This window comes from Acomys minous (genome assembly GCF_964271855.1).
Source record: "Acomys minous genome assembly, chromosome: 7".
Lineage (NCBI taxonomy): Eukaryota > Metazoa > Chordata > Mammalia > Rodentia > Muridae > Acomys > Acomys minous.
Genome location: NC_140488.1, coordinates 65,680,918 through 65,696,651, shown reverse-complemented (window position 1 = coordinate 65,696,651; position 15,734 = coordinate 65,680,918). Strand labels below are relative to the sequence as shown.

The 15,734-nt window shown below is 31.9% G+C and overlaps 1 protein-coding gene across 3 annotated transcripts in view; it reads left to right on the top strand.

Annotated features, from left to right (window-relative positions):
• LOC311601646 (uncharacterized protein) overlaps nucleotides 1–15,734 on the top strand; it is a 339,815-nt gene that overhangs the window by 130,663 nt on the left and 193,418 nt on the right. The window lies entirely within an intron of this gene.

Here is a 15,734-nt window from a genome sequence, read left to right as displayed (position 1 = left end):
ATGTTAGTTTAATCAGGAAGCTTCTTGGAGAAATTCAAAATGGAACCTTTTAGAATGTTGTCTATATGTATGAACTTTACTCTGAAGCTGTTTTTGATATTTTTCTAAACCCATCACTTTGCATGTTTTCGTTTGTTGTTTGTAGTAATCAGAAGATAAAGGATAAGAAAATGAAAAAAAAAACTGAGTATGTCCTCAATTAACAAAAGAAGCTGAGATAAATGTTTTAGTACTACTATCCCTATCAAACCTTTTCAGTTTGATATCATTATACCAAGGATATTTTCAATAGCCATAAGAAAACTTGTAGGATTTTGTTTTATTAAAAGACAGAAAATTAAGTATAAAAAAGTGAAGACCCCCAAAATTGTTCCATATATTGCCTCAAATTTAGAAATGTTCAGGGTATTAGGTAGAAGCAATCCATCACTTAGTTTTTTAACCAGGCTTATTCATTTTATTCATTATGTTAAAAGAGTTTTGGATAAACATTGATCCTCAAATCCTATCCCTTTTGTTCATTAACTTATGTTATGAGTGGCTGAATCCTAGTTTTATCTATCTTCCTTTGCTGAGACTGGAGTAATTGTGTGTGTGTGTGTGTGTGTGTGTGTGTGTGTGTGTGTGTGTGTGTGTGTGTGTGTGTACACACACGCACACTATCAATAAAGTGAGATTTTTTCTAAATTTTTTATAAACAAGTAAAGACAATGATTCTTTCTGACTTTGGTATAATTTAGTTTTAATTTTTCTATAATTAAAACTCTATTAGTATCCAATGTAGATAATTCTATAAAATTATAAATCTCTAGAAGCACATTACCATTTGCAGTGGTTTATCTTCTAATACAGTCTCTTATTTGATTCTCATTACAAGAGGATAAAGTAACCCGAACCCAAATTATTCTTCCACTTACAAATGTACCAACCTGCAATAATGGTTTATATATTATATATTCCATGTTCACTATAGTTTGATCCTCACAATGAAGAGTGAAGTGTAAGAATACAGATATATAATGGAAAATTAGAGAGCATTGTTTTCCACAGACAGCTGTGCAAACTATCACAAATCAAGTGGCTTAAACAAGTTTTATTCTCTCCTAGTTCTGGAGATTAGTAGTCTGAAATGCTGAAATCAATCTGTCATTAAGGTCATGTTCTTCTAAAAGATATGAGAAAAATGTCTTTTCTTTCCCCCTTTCAGCTTCTGGCAGATGTCACCACTGGTGATTGATATTTGGTATAATTATTGGCCTTATTTACTTTTTGTTTTTTGTTTCCAGACACTTCTTTCATCATTCAAATAGAAGTACGTGTATTTAGAAGCACACAAATCCAGGAAGGCATGATAATTTAATAACTTCTACAGATACTGTTTCTGAATAAGGTCACTACTTTATAACACTAACATATCATTTAGTGGACACAGTTCAGCCTACAACTGATTTTAAGGAACCTACAAAAGTGACAGAGCTAGTTAAAAATTAAACTGAATATGACAGTAGAACCTATGTTAATAAAGTCTGTGATCAATTGACACTAGGATTAAACTGATTTCAAATCCTTCCTTAAGTTTTACAGTGATTTACATGACAAGGCTAAGCATAATATCAAATTTTTCCTGCTTCTAATCCAGATTTTCAAATAAATACTATAATGCTTTTATGAATTGCTTTATATTGTTACTTTGAATAATTCCAATGGGTATGCTGCTACAATGCAATCAGAAATACACAGTGTACTTGTTCAATTTGTTTGTACTATGTAAAATTGATTTTTTTCTTTAATAATAAAATTTGGTCCATCTGTTGGGAAAACAGAAAATGTTCTAAATATATACAAAGAGTGGAAATGTTTCATTCCAAAATAAAATAAAATAAAATAAAATAAAATCCCTTACACACACACAAAAAATGAATACTCTCTATGAATAAAAGCTATACTATTATGATTCTTAAAATATTTTCATGGTAGAAAATAATTTTAATATGTGTTTATTTCTTTGTAGAGTGATAGACTCTCTAAGGATTTAATGATTCTTCTAGGTTATCCAAAAATACCTTAGGCAGTTAAACATAAGTATAGCCTTTTCATTTTGGACTTGGGTTGTAATGAAAGCCTCCCAAAACTGATTTACTTTTTACAGTAATTCTGTTTGGTCTTAATCCTTATATTGATATTTCCAAAGATAGTAAAAAAACAATACCATCTTGTAGATTGAATGAATCTTACACATATTGAATTACGCTGAGTTTCCAAGAAGAAAGAATTTATTTTCCCTGTGGCATTTGGTGCCAGTAAGCATGCCACTGTTTTTAAGAAGTTAAAGAAGACTATTGTTTTTATTTCTCTCCCTCCCTCCCTCCCTCCCCCCCCCGCGTGTGTGTGTGTATGTGTGTGTGTATGTGTGTGTGTGTGTGTGTGTGTGTGAGAGAGAGAGAGAGAGAGAGAGAGAGAGAGAGAGAGAGAGAGAGAGAGAGAGAGAGAGAGAGAGAGAGAATTTTTGAGACAAGGTTTCCTCTGTGTAGTCCTGGCTGTGCCATAACTAATTTTCTATATAGGCCAGGCTAGCCTGGGAGTTAGAGATCCACCTGCCTTTGCCTTTGCCTCTCAGTTGCTGGGATTAAAGCCATGTACCACCATATGTTTTTTTAAAAATAGAGAAAAGTAGGGCGTTTATATTCTAAAGCCCAGAAGTAAGCAAAAACTAGTAGCAATAGCTGGATTAAATGAATGATATAGTCCTTCATTCTGGTACAAAAATAGTGCTTCTTTTCATATCTTACATGAACAACGTAGGGAAATAAACTACATGGCTAAATAAGAATTCTAATCATGTTAACACTTTTATTGAATCATTCAAATTTTCTCACCATTTATTTAAATTTCTAGACTGAGACTCTGGCTTGCTATTCCAGTGTAGAAGTAAAAACTCTTAGAAGAAACGGCTGATGAGTTTACTGTCAGCTGAATAGCCAGAGTGACCAGGGTGGAAAGATTGTAAGAGCCAGATGATCAAGAGGGTTGTGGTGGTTTTGTGTCTCTTAGTAATATCAGAAGATACATGTCTCACCAACATGACTGTGTACATATATTAACTACAGGCAGGAAAGGGTTTGGCTTAGTTTAGTTTGTAAACCGTCATCCAAGGAAGTCAGAGTAGGAACTTAAACAGGAACTGAAGCACAACTTATGAGATGTTCCACTTAGTGGCTTGCTCAGCTGCCTTTTTATAGTACTGCCAACTACTGCCAGCTAAGGGGTACCACTGTCCACAGTGAAGCAGGTCCTATCACATCAATGAAGAAAATGTGCTACAGGCCAATGCCCACAGGATGATGTAGCTGAGGACGTTTTCACAATTGAGGTTCCCTTTTCCAAAATTGCTCTGATTTTTGTCAAGTTGACCTAAAACTATCCAGTACAGAGGATAAATTTGGCATGCTAATATATAGAATTAGGCTGATGGTAATAATACTGCATCTTGAAATTTCAAATTTTTAGTCATCTTATACAGAATATAACTAGAAGACATGATGAATAAATTATTAAAGTAGTAATTTTACCATGTATATCAAAATGTTTTTGTATGTCAATATATATATATATTATTATATATATATTATTATATATATAATATATATTATTATTATATATTAAATATATATTAAATATATATATTAAATATATATATTTAAATAAAGCAAAAATCCATTGATTATAATTCTGATTTCAATCCAGACTGACTAGGTCAGACCTTTACTGATTATAAATCCCACTTCAGATTATGGCCACTTTAGACTTTTTTTCTATATTCATCACGTATTTATTACAGTCACTTGTCATGTCCAATTTTTTGAGTCGTCATAAAAATATTCTCAAAGGACTTTTCTATTTAAACTATCAATTTGTTCATAAAATAGCATGATTTTCTAGGTTATTTTACATTTTAAAAAATATTTTAAAGAATAGTTTCTATTCTTGATCCATTTCATTTATTTGTGTAAGTGTCCATCAATGCATTTGTTTGAGTAAGTTTAAAGTCAAAGTTCATTTGTTTGTCATCATTAACTAGGGGCTGCATACATTTTAAAGTCTTTTCAGTCTACCTCAGCTCCAGTTTTGTTAAGGAAATTAAAGATAGTGAATGCCCAAGTGGCTTGAGAAGAAATTGCTACTGAAATTTTTGAAATAATTTATTTGTGCTTTGATAGTAGCTGAAATTACTGCATGTAATTAAGGTGATCATAAATTTCTTTTTCTGACTATTCAAAAATTTTAAATTATCACCATTGATATCAGTCAACAATAAGTGAAACCTGTTAAATTTAGTAACTTGCACACTAAATGTTGAGAGAATGATAATGAGAAATACTAATAACACATGGTAACTAATCTCAATCCATTTATCTACAAAGAAAAGAATATTTAATCATGAGAAGTCTTACATTGTAAGATTAGGGGTATCTCCAGCATGTAAGAATAAAATCTCAGAAATGTGGGAAAGAAGACAATTATCCTGGGGATTAGAAAATGATGATTGTATCTGGTTTTATGTTGAAGTCGCTGATCCACTTGGACTTGAGTTTTATGCAGGGTTATAGATTAGATTAGATTAGATTAGATTAGATAGATGACAGACAGATAGATTTTATTCTTCTACATGTAGGCATCCAGTTTGACCAGCACTATTTGTTGAAAATGGTCTTTTTTCCAGTGTATAGTTTTGGCTTCTTTGTCAAAAATCATGTGTCCACAGGTGTGTGGCTTTAAATCTGACTCTTTGATTTGCTTCCATTGATTAACCTGTCTGTATTTATGCCATTATCATGCAGTTTTTATCACTATAGTTCTGTAGTCCAGCTTGAAATCAGGGATGTTGATACCTCTGGGAATATATATATATATATATATATATATATATATATATATATATATATATATATATATATATTAGCTTTTCTGTAATTGAGTATTGTTCATTCAAGGTCAGAAAAGAATTCCTTTAGAATTTTTATGGGGATTGCATTGAATCTGTAGATTGCTTTTCCTAGGATGTCCATTTTTAGCATGTTAATCCAATTGGTTCATGAGATTTTCATCTTCTGATATCTTCTACAACTTGTTTTTCTTTAAAGGCTTGAAGTTCTTGTCATACAGGTCTTTCACTTGCCTGGTTAGAGTTACTCCAAGATGCTTTACATAATTTAAGGCTATTATGAAGTGTGTTGTTTCCCAGAATTCTTTCCCAATCAATTTGTTTGTATTTAGAAGGGCTACTGATGATTGGACAGTTTGTTTTTAATAAAAATATATATATTTAAGATTTACAATGATGTTTACATATACATATCATGATATACATGATAATGCAAATTCAGTTAAACAAATGAAATAACTTTTTCTTAAGGTAGCTTCCTCTGTGTGTTTGAGCACAATACATACGGAAATCTTTGGTATGATGCATATTGGACTTACTCATCCTTCAGAACTGTAATGTATCTTTTACCAATTCATTTCCTCAACCTGTTAACACTTCTCTTCCTATATACTCGTTTTTTAAATTATGAATAAAATAATGCAGTGTTTTAAATATATTACCTTTTTACTCCTTCTATATATGTGTATATGTAATATATATTCCTTTAATATCTAACACATTTTCCTGGATACCAGATTCTTTTGACTGAATCACATTCTTAAGTCTGTGCATTATTTTATTCATTCATCAGTGGGCATAGGATATTACTGGGCTACTGTATATGGCACTTCAACAAATATAAAAATTTGTATATGTACTGTGGTATACTTTTATTTCTTTAGTTATATATCATAAATAAAAATTACTGGAGCATATCTAAGTTAGGTTTCTATTACTGTGATTAAACACCATAAATGAAAGCCACTTGGAGAGGAAAGGATTTATTGCATCTTACACTTCAGGCAACAGTATATCACTCAATAGAATCAGGGTAGAAATTCAAGCCAGGAACCTGGACACAGGAACTGTGGCAAGAACTTTGTAGGAATTATCCTTAACTGACTTGCTTCCTCCCCATGGATCGTTCTGCATTCTTTCCTATATATCCCATGGACACCTACCCAGGGCTGTCATTGCCAAAGCAGACTGGGCCCTTCTCCCACCAGTTATTATCAATACAACACCCATAGTCTTTTCTACACATTTTTTTCAATTAAGATTTCCTCTTTCTAGAGGACTCTAGCTTGTGAAAAGTTGACAAAACACCAACCAGCACAAGTAGGTATTCCTATGTTTTAATTATTTGAGGAATCTTAGTAGTGTTTTGTTTTGGGTTTTGAGTTTGGGGTTTTTTGTTTTGTTTTGTTTTTGTTTTTGTTTTGTTTTACATAGGGTAGTACTAAAAGTGTGCTTTTCTTCTGCATTACAGAAAGATTGCTTTTCCTACATCTACATTAACATGTATCTTGAGTCTTTTGGGTATTAGCATGATATAGTCTAATTTTTGATATGCAAATTCAAGATGATTAGTGCAGCTGAGTATGTCTATATGTACTGTTGGCTGTTTCTATATCTACTTTAGAAAATGACAAATTGGGGCCCATTGGCCATTAACTTAACTATTTTCCATTTTTGTTATTGAGTTGTGTGTATTCCATGTGCATATTAGATGCTAATTACACACATACATAATTAATGTTCAAGTATTATTACAACTATAAAAGATCTTTTAATATTCTTCAGTCCCTACTGCAATAAGATACTAAAAAGAATGGGAAAATAGATATGAGAGTAATGGAAATATGAAGTCAGTGTCAAATTGGAAAAAAGCATGTGACTATTATATGATGATCAAAGGTATAATCTCATACTCCTTTGTGTGTTTTTGTCTGATAAGTTCAGAAAATGTATAGCATTTTCTACAAATGGTTAAGGAAACTTTGAGTAAAAAAAAGTGAGTGATGGTTATTTTCACAGAAATTTTCAGACAGTTTAGAGGAGAATACAGGTGAAATAGTTATTCTTTTATGAAGGATATAGTAGCATAGAGAAACATTCAACTGCAGTAATCACATGACATTTTGTTCTTGGCATTTAGGCTTTCCAAGAGCCTCAGTATAATTGGTAAGTAAGAGCTTAAGGGCTTGATGAGTGAGTGTTTCTTGAATATGTTCTCAGCCATCAAAATATGTACAGCATGGTACATAGTCATATCTTTGCAGATTTTATGTGAATATGTTGCCAGAAACTTTCACCCACTTTTCCTTTTGGATATTTTGTTTGGCTTATTAATTGTCCAGCTGTTATCCATACTTTAAACAGCTGATGATTACTTAAGCACGTACCTCTAGTTGTTTTTCACAAATGCCCCAAAGGAAAGGTTTCACACTAAGTGAATGTGTCATCAAGTCAAATGAAAAGGCCTGTTTGTCAAAATCTTCAAGGAAATGTCCAGTTAGGCCCAGTAAGCAGGAAGAATAACAGTATGACAAATGGAAATGCCACAAACTGCATTGTTATCACAGAGGTTCTCCTTTTTTTTTCTTGAATACGTACCAATTTCTGCAAGACAATTTTTATTTCCTAATTTTTAAAGAGTTTATTCTGATTATTTGACAGTATTTCCTATTGATTTTCTGTAGATAAGACTTGTTGTAAGGCCCTTGTTCTGCCAAGTTCAATGCTACACCTATCCACATTCACTGATAGCAGCATTTGGAATTGTAGTGATCTACAGATAAAAGATACTAACCTAAATTAGAAGTTCAAAACCAAGCAACCAATATGTAGAAGTCTGAAATAATTTTAAGTTTATATATTTTATTATGAGAACTTAAATAATATTAAATGTGTGGCACCTTCTATCTGATTCAATTAAAGATTACTATAAATTCAGCTCTATGAACAAAAAGCATACTGATTTTTAAATACTTTTAAAAACTAACTTCTGATTCATTAGATGAAACCATGCCAACCAGCTGCTTATTTTCATTGCACATGATGATTTCCCATATAACTATAAAGTTGTTAGAAACTTTACCGTTGATAAAATATGGATGGTCTGTGATATATTTATAGAACTGATGAGAAATAAGAAGTAAATATTCCTTGAGGATCTTCATTTTACTCAATAGTTCGTTAATTCTTTGAATTGGTCTTTCATACTATAATTCCAACCAAAAGATATTTTCCTGTTTGTATTCTTCCTAAGTAGAACATTAAGAACAGAAATGTTTGTTCAATTGTAGTGTTTACCAAAATATACTCTTGAATTGACAAAAATGTATGATGGTTTGTCTCCGTGATGACAATAAGGATACTCTTAGTTTTATGACTTAGAGAAAGGAATAACCTTTTAGAATAGCTTTTCATTGAGATAGACATTGGGATAAATGATAGACTAGTAGTGCTAAAGTTCAATTGGGATACCAAGAGAAAAATCACCAATTTAATATTGAATAAAGATCAGAGCTTGGAGGTAGATAATGGATCCTGAAAGCAATTTATTTGAATACTTCCATGACTATAATTGGAGGGATAAAAATTTGTTAATTTTTCATTCTGTTCATTTGAGTTCATTTGGTTCTACTTTTAAGTATCCTACAGTTTTCTCCGATGATCCTATGTACATTATGTGTTTTAGATATATCTATTCTATAAAGCTTAACATTTGTACATTTACAGAAAGCACTTAAGCAAGTAGTTAATTTTTATTTTATAATCTTGAAGTCTAAGTCTTGATATGATTAAAAGTAGTACTGTTAAAAAAGATTTTGGTCTGTATGTACATTAGAGCATTACCATGCCTTGAACAGTCAAATGCTTTAACCTTATCCAGAAACTATTTTGTTTCTCACCAGGCAAATTAAATCAAACTGTTTGTTTCTTTGTTTGTTTTTCAAGACAGGGTTTCTCTGTGTAGCTTTGGTTCTTCTAGAATGGTCTTATAGACCAGGCTGGCCTCGAACTCAAACTCACAGTGATCTGCCTGCCTTTGCCTCCCAGAGTGCTGGAATTAAAGGGCTCAACATTGTTTTTGTTTTGTTTTGTTTTTCAAGACAGCGTCTCTCTGTGTTAGCCTTGGCTGTCCTGGGAATGCTTTGTAAACTAGGCTGGCCTCGAACTCACAGCGATCTGCCTGCCTCTGCCTCCTGAGTGCTGGGTCAGCTTTAAATCAAACTTTTATCTTTTGGATACTGCTGCCTGTTGTATTCTGTTTCAATTAATGGTGTTCTCTTCTAAAATTGTTCTTAGGATATTTTTAATGAATGAATTAATTCTCTTTATACCCCTATCACACCCCCCCCATATCACCCTCCCATCCTCTTTTCCCTTTCGCCCTCTCTTTGCCTTCTCCTCAGAAAATAGGAGCTACCACCCCCATACCAACCTACCCCTGCAGATCAAGTCTTATTAGGACTAAGCACATCCTTTTCCACTGAGGCCAGGTAAGGCAAACCAGATAGAGGAAAATGATCCAAAAGCAGGCAACAGAGTCCGTGCCAGACACAATCCCCTCTTTGCATGTTATGGGACCCACATGAAGACTAAGCTGTCCTTCAGTTACATATGTGTCAGAGGCCTAGGACCAGTCCATACATGCTCTTTGGTTGGTGCTTCAGTCTCAGTGAGGCACCAGAGCCTAGGTTAGTTGACTCTGTTGGTCTTCTTCTGAAGTCCCTAACCCTCTGGATCCTTCTATCCTTCCTCCCACTCTTCCACAAGGCTCCCAGTGCTTAGCCTAATATTTGGCTGTGGGTCTCAGTATCTGTTTCTATCAGCTGCTGGGTGGAGTCTCTCAGAGGACTGTTATGCTAGACACCTGTCTGCAAGCATAGGAGAGTGTTACTAATAGTGACAGTTGGTTCTCTTCTATGAGGTGGATCTCAGGTTCGGCCAGTCATTCGTTGACTCCTCAATCTCTGCTCCATCTTTATCTTTTCACTTCTTGTACACAGGGTAAATTTGGAGTTGAAGGTTTTGTGGGTGGGTTGTCATCACCCTCCCTCCACTAGAAGCCCTGCCTGGCTAGGAAGTAGCCACTTCAGTCTCCATGTCCTCTGCTGCTAGGATTCTAGCTAGAGTCATCCCAGTATTCTCTCAGGAGCTTATCCTGATGCAGTTCTCCAGCTTGTCCCAGAGATGCACTCTCCCCTGCCCCAGATTTCCCCTCTCTCTCCTATCCCTCTCACCTTCCACCCCCACTCTCCCCATGTATAATCCCCACCTAGTTCCCCTCCCTACAACCTCTCCTTTCAGTTCCCTTACTTCATCCTCTTCCAATGTCTATACTTTTTCCCCTTCTGAGTGGGATTCAAGCATCCTCCATTGGGCACTCCTTGTTTCTTAGCTTCTTTAGGTCTGTGGATTGCAGTACGGTTACCCTGTACTATATTGCGAAAATCCACTTATGTTCTTAGAATCTTTGCTTCATCCAGTTTCTTACCAGTGGTTAAAGCTACATGACATTGTCCATCATAAATCCATTATTAATTAGCATTGTTAAAATAATGGTAATATTTATTAACTACGTTTTTCTATATATGTTTTGATTAGAAAAATGATCATGATTACAAGATTGTTTACAAAAATAATGTAGAGGAAATGAGGTTTGTCCAGACCATGGAAAACCTCAAATATTTGTTATAGTACTCCAAACAATAATAGTAAAATTACTAAAGAAAATATTACTTTAAGTAACTCTCTATTGCCATATCCTATCTAGCTTCACTCAGTCTACTTTAATTATTAGACTTATACTTTCTTCCTCCTTAATGATATTAATCCCTAAGGTGCTTACTTTTGAAAACTACTCTTTTCTTCTAGATTAAATCCAAGGAGAATCTCCTTTTTAAAAACCTTTTGTTTTATTGTTGTTGTTGTTGTTAGGACATGAGTATGCATCACTTCCAATTCCCAGATTGTGTAATATTTAAAAAGTGCTCAACTACTGACACTGAACACAGATACTTTTGTTGGATTTTTAGCACTTGTTAAAAATCTTCATTTATTTTTTAGTCTAACTCATTAGTAATGATAAGGCTTGTTCCTGAGTACTTGAAAGCAAAGTATACTAGGGGAAATTATATAACACATCTTATAATTTATGGTGATCTTACCCTTATTTCACCACATGAATATTTCATTTGTATTGTTCCCCTGAATCCTTTATCTGGAGGATTTAGAAGTATAGTAACCAAAGTTCTGATGTCTGGAATACCCTTTATTGGTTATGTCAAATGCTTTCTTTCTATTTCTGTATCTTAACATTCTTTATAAAGACAATAATTAAAGTTGCCATCTCCTGTATATTTTGGTTCTTAAAATTTGGTAAAATCTCATACTTATCATCATATTCACATGTACTTAAACTTGAGAGACTATCTCCTTCTCTGACAATATGCAGCATTAGTGTCTTGCTCCAAGTTTCACTGAAAGATTTTTTTAATTTTTCCATTATCAATATACTTCCTGTAGTGTTCCTTAATCTTATGTTGCTGGTTTTTTTTTTTTTTTACTTTGGTACTTCTTCAGCTCTTTAATTTTATAATCGACTTAGTTCAGAAAAAATTAAGTACTTATTATGTGCTAGGAATAAAAATCTAGAATAAATATAATGTAGTTTCTAGCTGCTAACAATCTAATTAGTTCTTAATTTATAAAATCTTGATTTGTATTTAGTGTAAAAATATCTTGTTCCCTTAAAATGTTTTCTGTGTATTTTTATTTATGATAAATGCCACCAAATACAAATAAATTTTGAAAGTGTCTCTTTTAAGTTTGTTATACTAGCTTTTTATAGATGGCTTTTAAGATTGAAAAATACTTTGTAGGAAGCTATTAAGAAAAAAATACTGATTTACCTTGAGTGTCTTGATGGCATGGTATATTTGTAAGTATAGAAAAATTAAAGCAAAAGAAAAATATTGAAATGTATAAATTTAAAAGAAAAATACTCATTAGCTAACCATGTGAAAACTATGACTGTGTTAAGCAGTAATATAATTTTTTAAAAATTGAGAAAATAGTCATGAGGAAAAAGGTTGCCTAATTTGTAGTTAACGTAACTATATGTTAGCTACATTTTATAATTATAAGTTATATGTTTAATTTGTAATATAAAATAGTATCAATGATATAATTTATAAAAGTATATTTTATATATGGTGTAGTAAATAGGATTTAAATATTTCTAGCATAAGTTTGAATGTTTTTATTATGAACTAGATTTGACTTCAGTTTTTCCATCAGTTTAAGAATATATGAAGAAAAAGTACATATTATTTTTATCCAAATATATTCATAATTTAAACATCTGGTACATATCCTGATGTTTCTAAGTTATTCACAGAACTGATATTTCCAAGATATATTCAGGCTTGCTTCAAACTTCAAACAGTATTTTTAGCTTAAATATAGGGATAAGGCAAAAATAATGAAAGGATAATGAATTTTTGTAGAAAATATATAATGTAAAAATATCTTAATCTAACACTGAAAAGAGATATCATTTCTTTCTTATATCCATACGGATGTATAGGTTAGTTTACTGAGTATAATTTTCACTATGGAGGTAGTTTATTGTTTTAAAACTTTCAGCTATATTACTGCATGGCTTCTATCTCATCAAATGTATTTAAATTGTATTCTGAAAATAGAATTTCAGCTAAGCAGAGGATATTTTACTTTTCAATCGTCTCTTCTCAGTCAACACTCAGTTTTGTCTTGAGAATTCCTTTTGAAAATAAAGCAGTGCTATGAAACTACTGGAGCTATTAGTCAATTATCACAGCATCTGATGCATGCTGAGGGAGCAGTCTACCAATAAACCTTATTGCCAGCCTTGCTTTGTTATTCTTAACTGTAGCATTGCCATTGAATATTATACAGATCCACAAAAATAATGTATTTAAATCTTCAAAAGCACGTTTTTAATTTTTCAGGACCCCACCAACATTGTTTACTTTATTTTGTTTTACATCTTCCCCAAAATGGACATCCATCAAAGCATAAATTTGTTATTGTGAATAAAAAAGAGGATATTTATTAGTTTGTGATACCCATATGCAAAACACTACTCACAGTATCTCATTCAGTGTATAAAGGAAGCATGTGAATAAGGTATTAAGAGCATCTTTTTTTTTTTAATGAAGAAACCAAGACATAGTGTTTCACTTGTACAAATATACATTCTTTGTAATTATGAAAACTAGAATTCAAAACCATTTTCCCCAAATTCAGTATTGTGTTAAATTCCATATATAAATGCTGCCCAGAAAAAGTTGAGTCACATTATATACATTATGTAACAGTCAATTCACTATTTGTAAGTGAAGTAAGTTCTACCGAGTATCTTCTCTACAATTAAGGGTATAATTATTTGGAGAAAAAGTTCTCTAGTCCTTATGCCTAATACTTCTAGTAAAATGTTTTGGTCATCTATTGCAGGGTTTGATGGATACAGTTAATAATATTTTAGTACATTTGAAATTTTCTGAGAAACTAGATTTTAACTATTTTCTTCACTAATTACATAGGAAACAAATAAAGTAACTATATAATCAACATAGCATAATCAGTACAATTATTCTAGTATACAGTTGCATACCAGAACTTACTACTTCCACTTAACACTAGCATAGTATACAGTGGTCATCGTTTTCCAAACTCTTCTTCTATTTACTCTTATCAGCCCCTGGTAACCATTATTTTATTTCCTTATATACAATATAGCTCCTGAAATTCCACATATGAGTGAAATCAAATGCTTGTCATTCTTTGATTTATCTCACTTGACATAGTTATGTTTAGTCATAGCCATGTTATTACAAATTATAAGATCCTTTATTACTGAATAGTACTCGGTGTGTGTGTGTGTGTTGTATGTGTATATTACATTACTTCACCTATGCATAGTCATGTAATTTACTTTCATTTCTTAGCTTTTGTGACTCGTACTACAGTGAATGGAGATGAAGGCATCTCTTTGCCATACTAGCCTCACTTCCCTTGAATATACAATGAGGATTAGGACTAATGAATCTTTAAAAAGTTGTATTTTCTGTTTTCTTTTGTGTATTTTTAAGAACCTCCATATGTGTTTCTGTAATAACTTTACTAATTTACATTCTCATTCATTTTGTGCAAGGGTTCTATTTTCCATATCCTCATGTATTGTCATTTATCTTATTGATAGTAGTAATTTGTTTGGAATGAATTGATATCTCATCTTGGTTTTGACTTTCATTTCTCTGATTATTAATAATATTCATATTTCCCATTTATATTTGCCATTCACATGTCTTTTAGGTAATGACTTTTGGGAGCAAATGCTAATTTTTTAATTGGGCTATTTGTTTATATGCTACTGAGATTTTTTTATTTCCTTATTCTCCCATATCACTATGAAAAGTTGGTTTATATTAAACCAAATGTAGACATCCAATTTGCTCACCATCAGTTACTGAAAGTACTCTGCTTTTGTACTGTGCCTTTTTAAGATTGTCAAAATTCAAATTCACTAATAGTTATACTCATATTTTCCACTGATTTAAATGGTTATTTTTATGTCAATACCATTCTGTTTTAGTTACCATAATAGCAGCTAGTAATGTCTCCTGTTTGCTATTTTGCTCAAGATTACTTTAGCTGTTTTGAGTTACAGTGGTTCCAGTAAAATTTTAGGAAAAATCTAATATTACTGTGTCTCCCAATCTGTGAACATAATAAATTTTTGTCATTTTTTTATATCTTGTACAGTTTTTTTTATCAATGTACCATATTTTCAATTTGACTTATTTTTCAGTGCTTTGATTAAATCTATTTCTAAATGCCTTAAATTTTTGTAATATTTGTAACTGGCATATGATGTTGCTACTGATTTTTGTATATTGATTATACAGGTTGCAACTTGACTGAATTGACCTATTAATCTCAGTGAGTGGGAATGTAGGCCAGTGGTAGACTGATGGCCAAAATATGTGAGACTCTGTGGTCAGTCTTCAACACTGAGAATAAGAACACATATATTAGTTCTAATATAATTTTCTTATCAATTTTATATATAAATCCATGTCCATCTGTGAATAGAGACATTTTGACTAAGGAAAAATACTATTTCAATGTCTGGTTTTTTTTTCTCATTAACTATTAAAACCAGGACTTCTACTAAAATATTGAATTAAATGAATGAATTTATAATATATATCCTTGGCTTGCTCCAGATTTGAGACAGAAAGCTTTTAGCTTTCCTCCACGCAGTGTAATATGTTTCCTTATTTTTAATGGCTTTTTTATGTTGAAATAACTCCTGTGCTGAAAGTTTCAGAATTCCTATGTTAAATTTTATTAAATTCTAATTTTTTACATAGAGATTATTATATAGTTTTATTATTTATTTTGTACATGTGTTTATAATTTTTATCAATTCATTCATGTTGATCCCCTTTTGGGGTAAGGATGAATTCTACATGGTCACAGTGAATAACTTTTCATACACTTTTGGATTTGGTTTGTTAATGTTTTGTTGAAGATTCTTACATTAAGTAAGGATGCTGGCTCATGGCTTTCTTTTATGTTGTTTTCCTTCAGTTGTTTGCTTTTGTCTCAGACAAAAGCTGGCCTTGTACAATGAGTTTGAAAATATTACTTTTTGGTCAGTTTCACAAAATTATTTAAGTAAAATTTTTAGTATCTTTTCCTATATGTTTCACAAAAATCATCAATCATGCCATGTGTGTTTGAGTGTTTT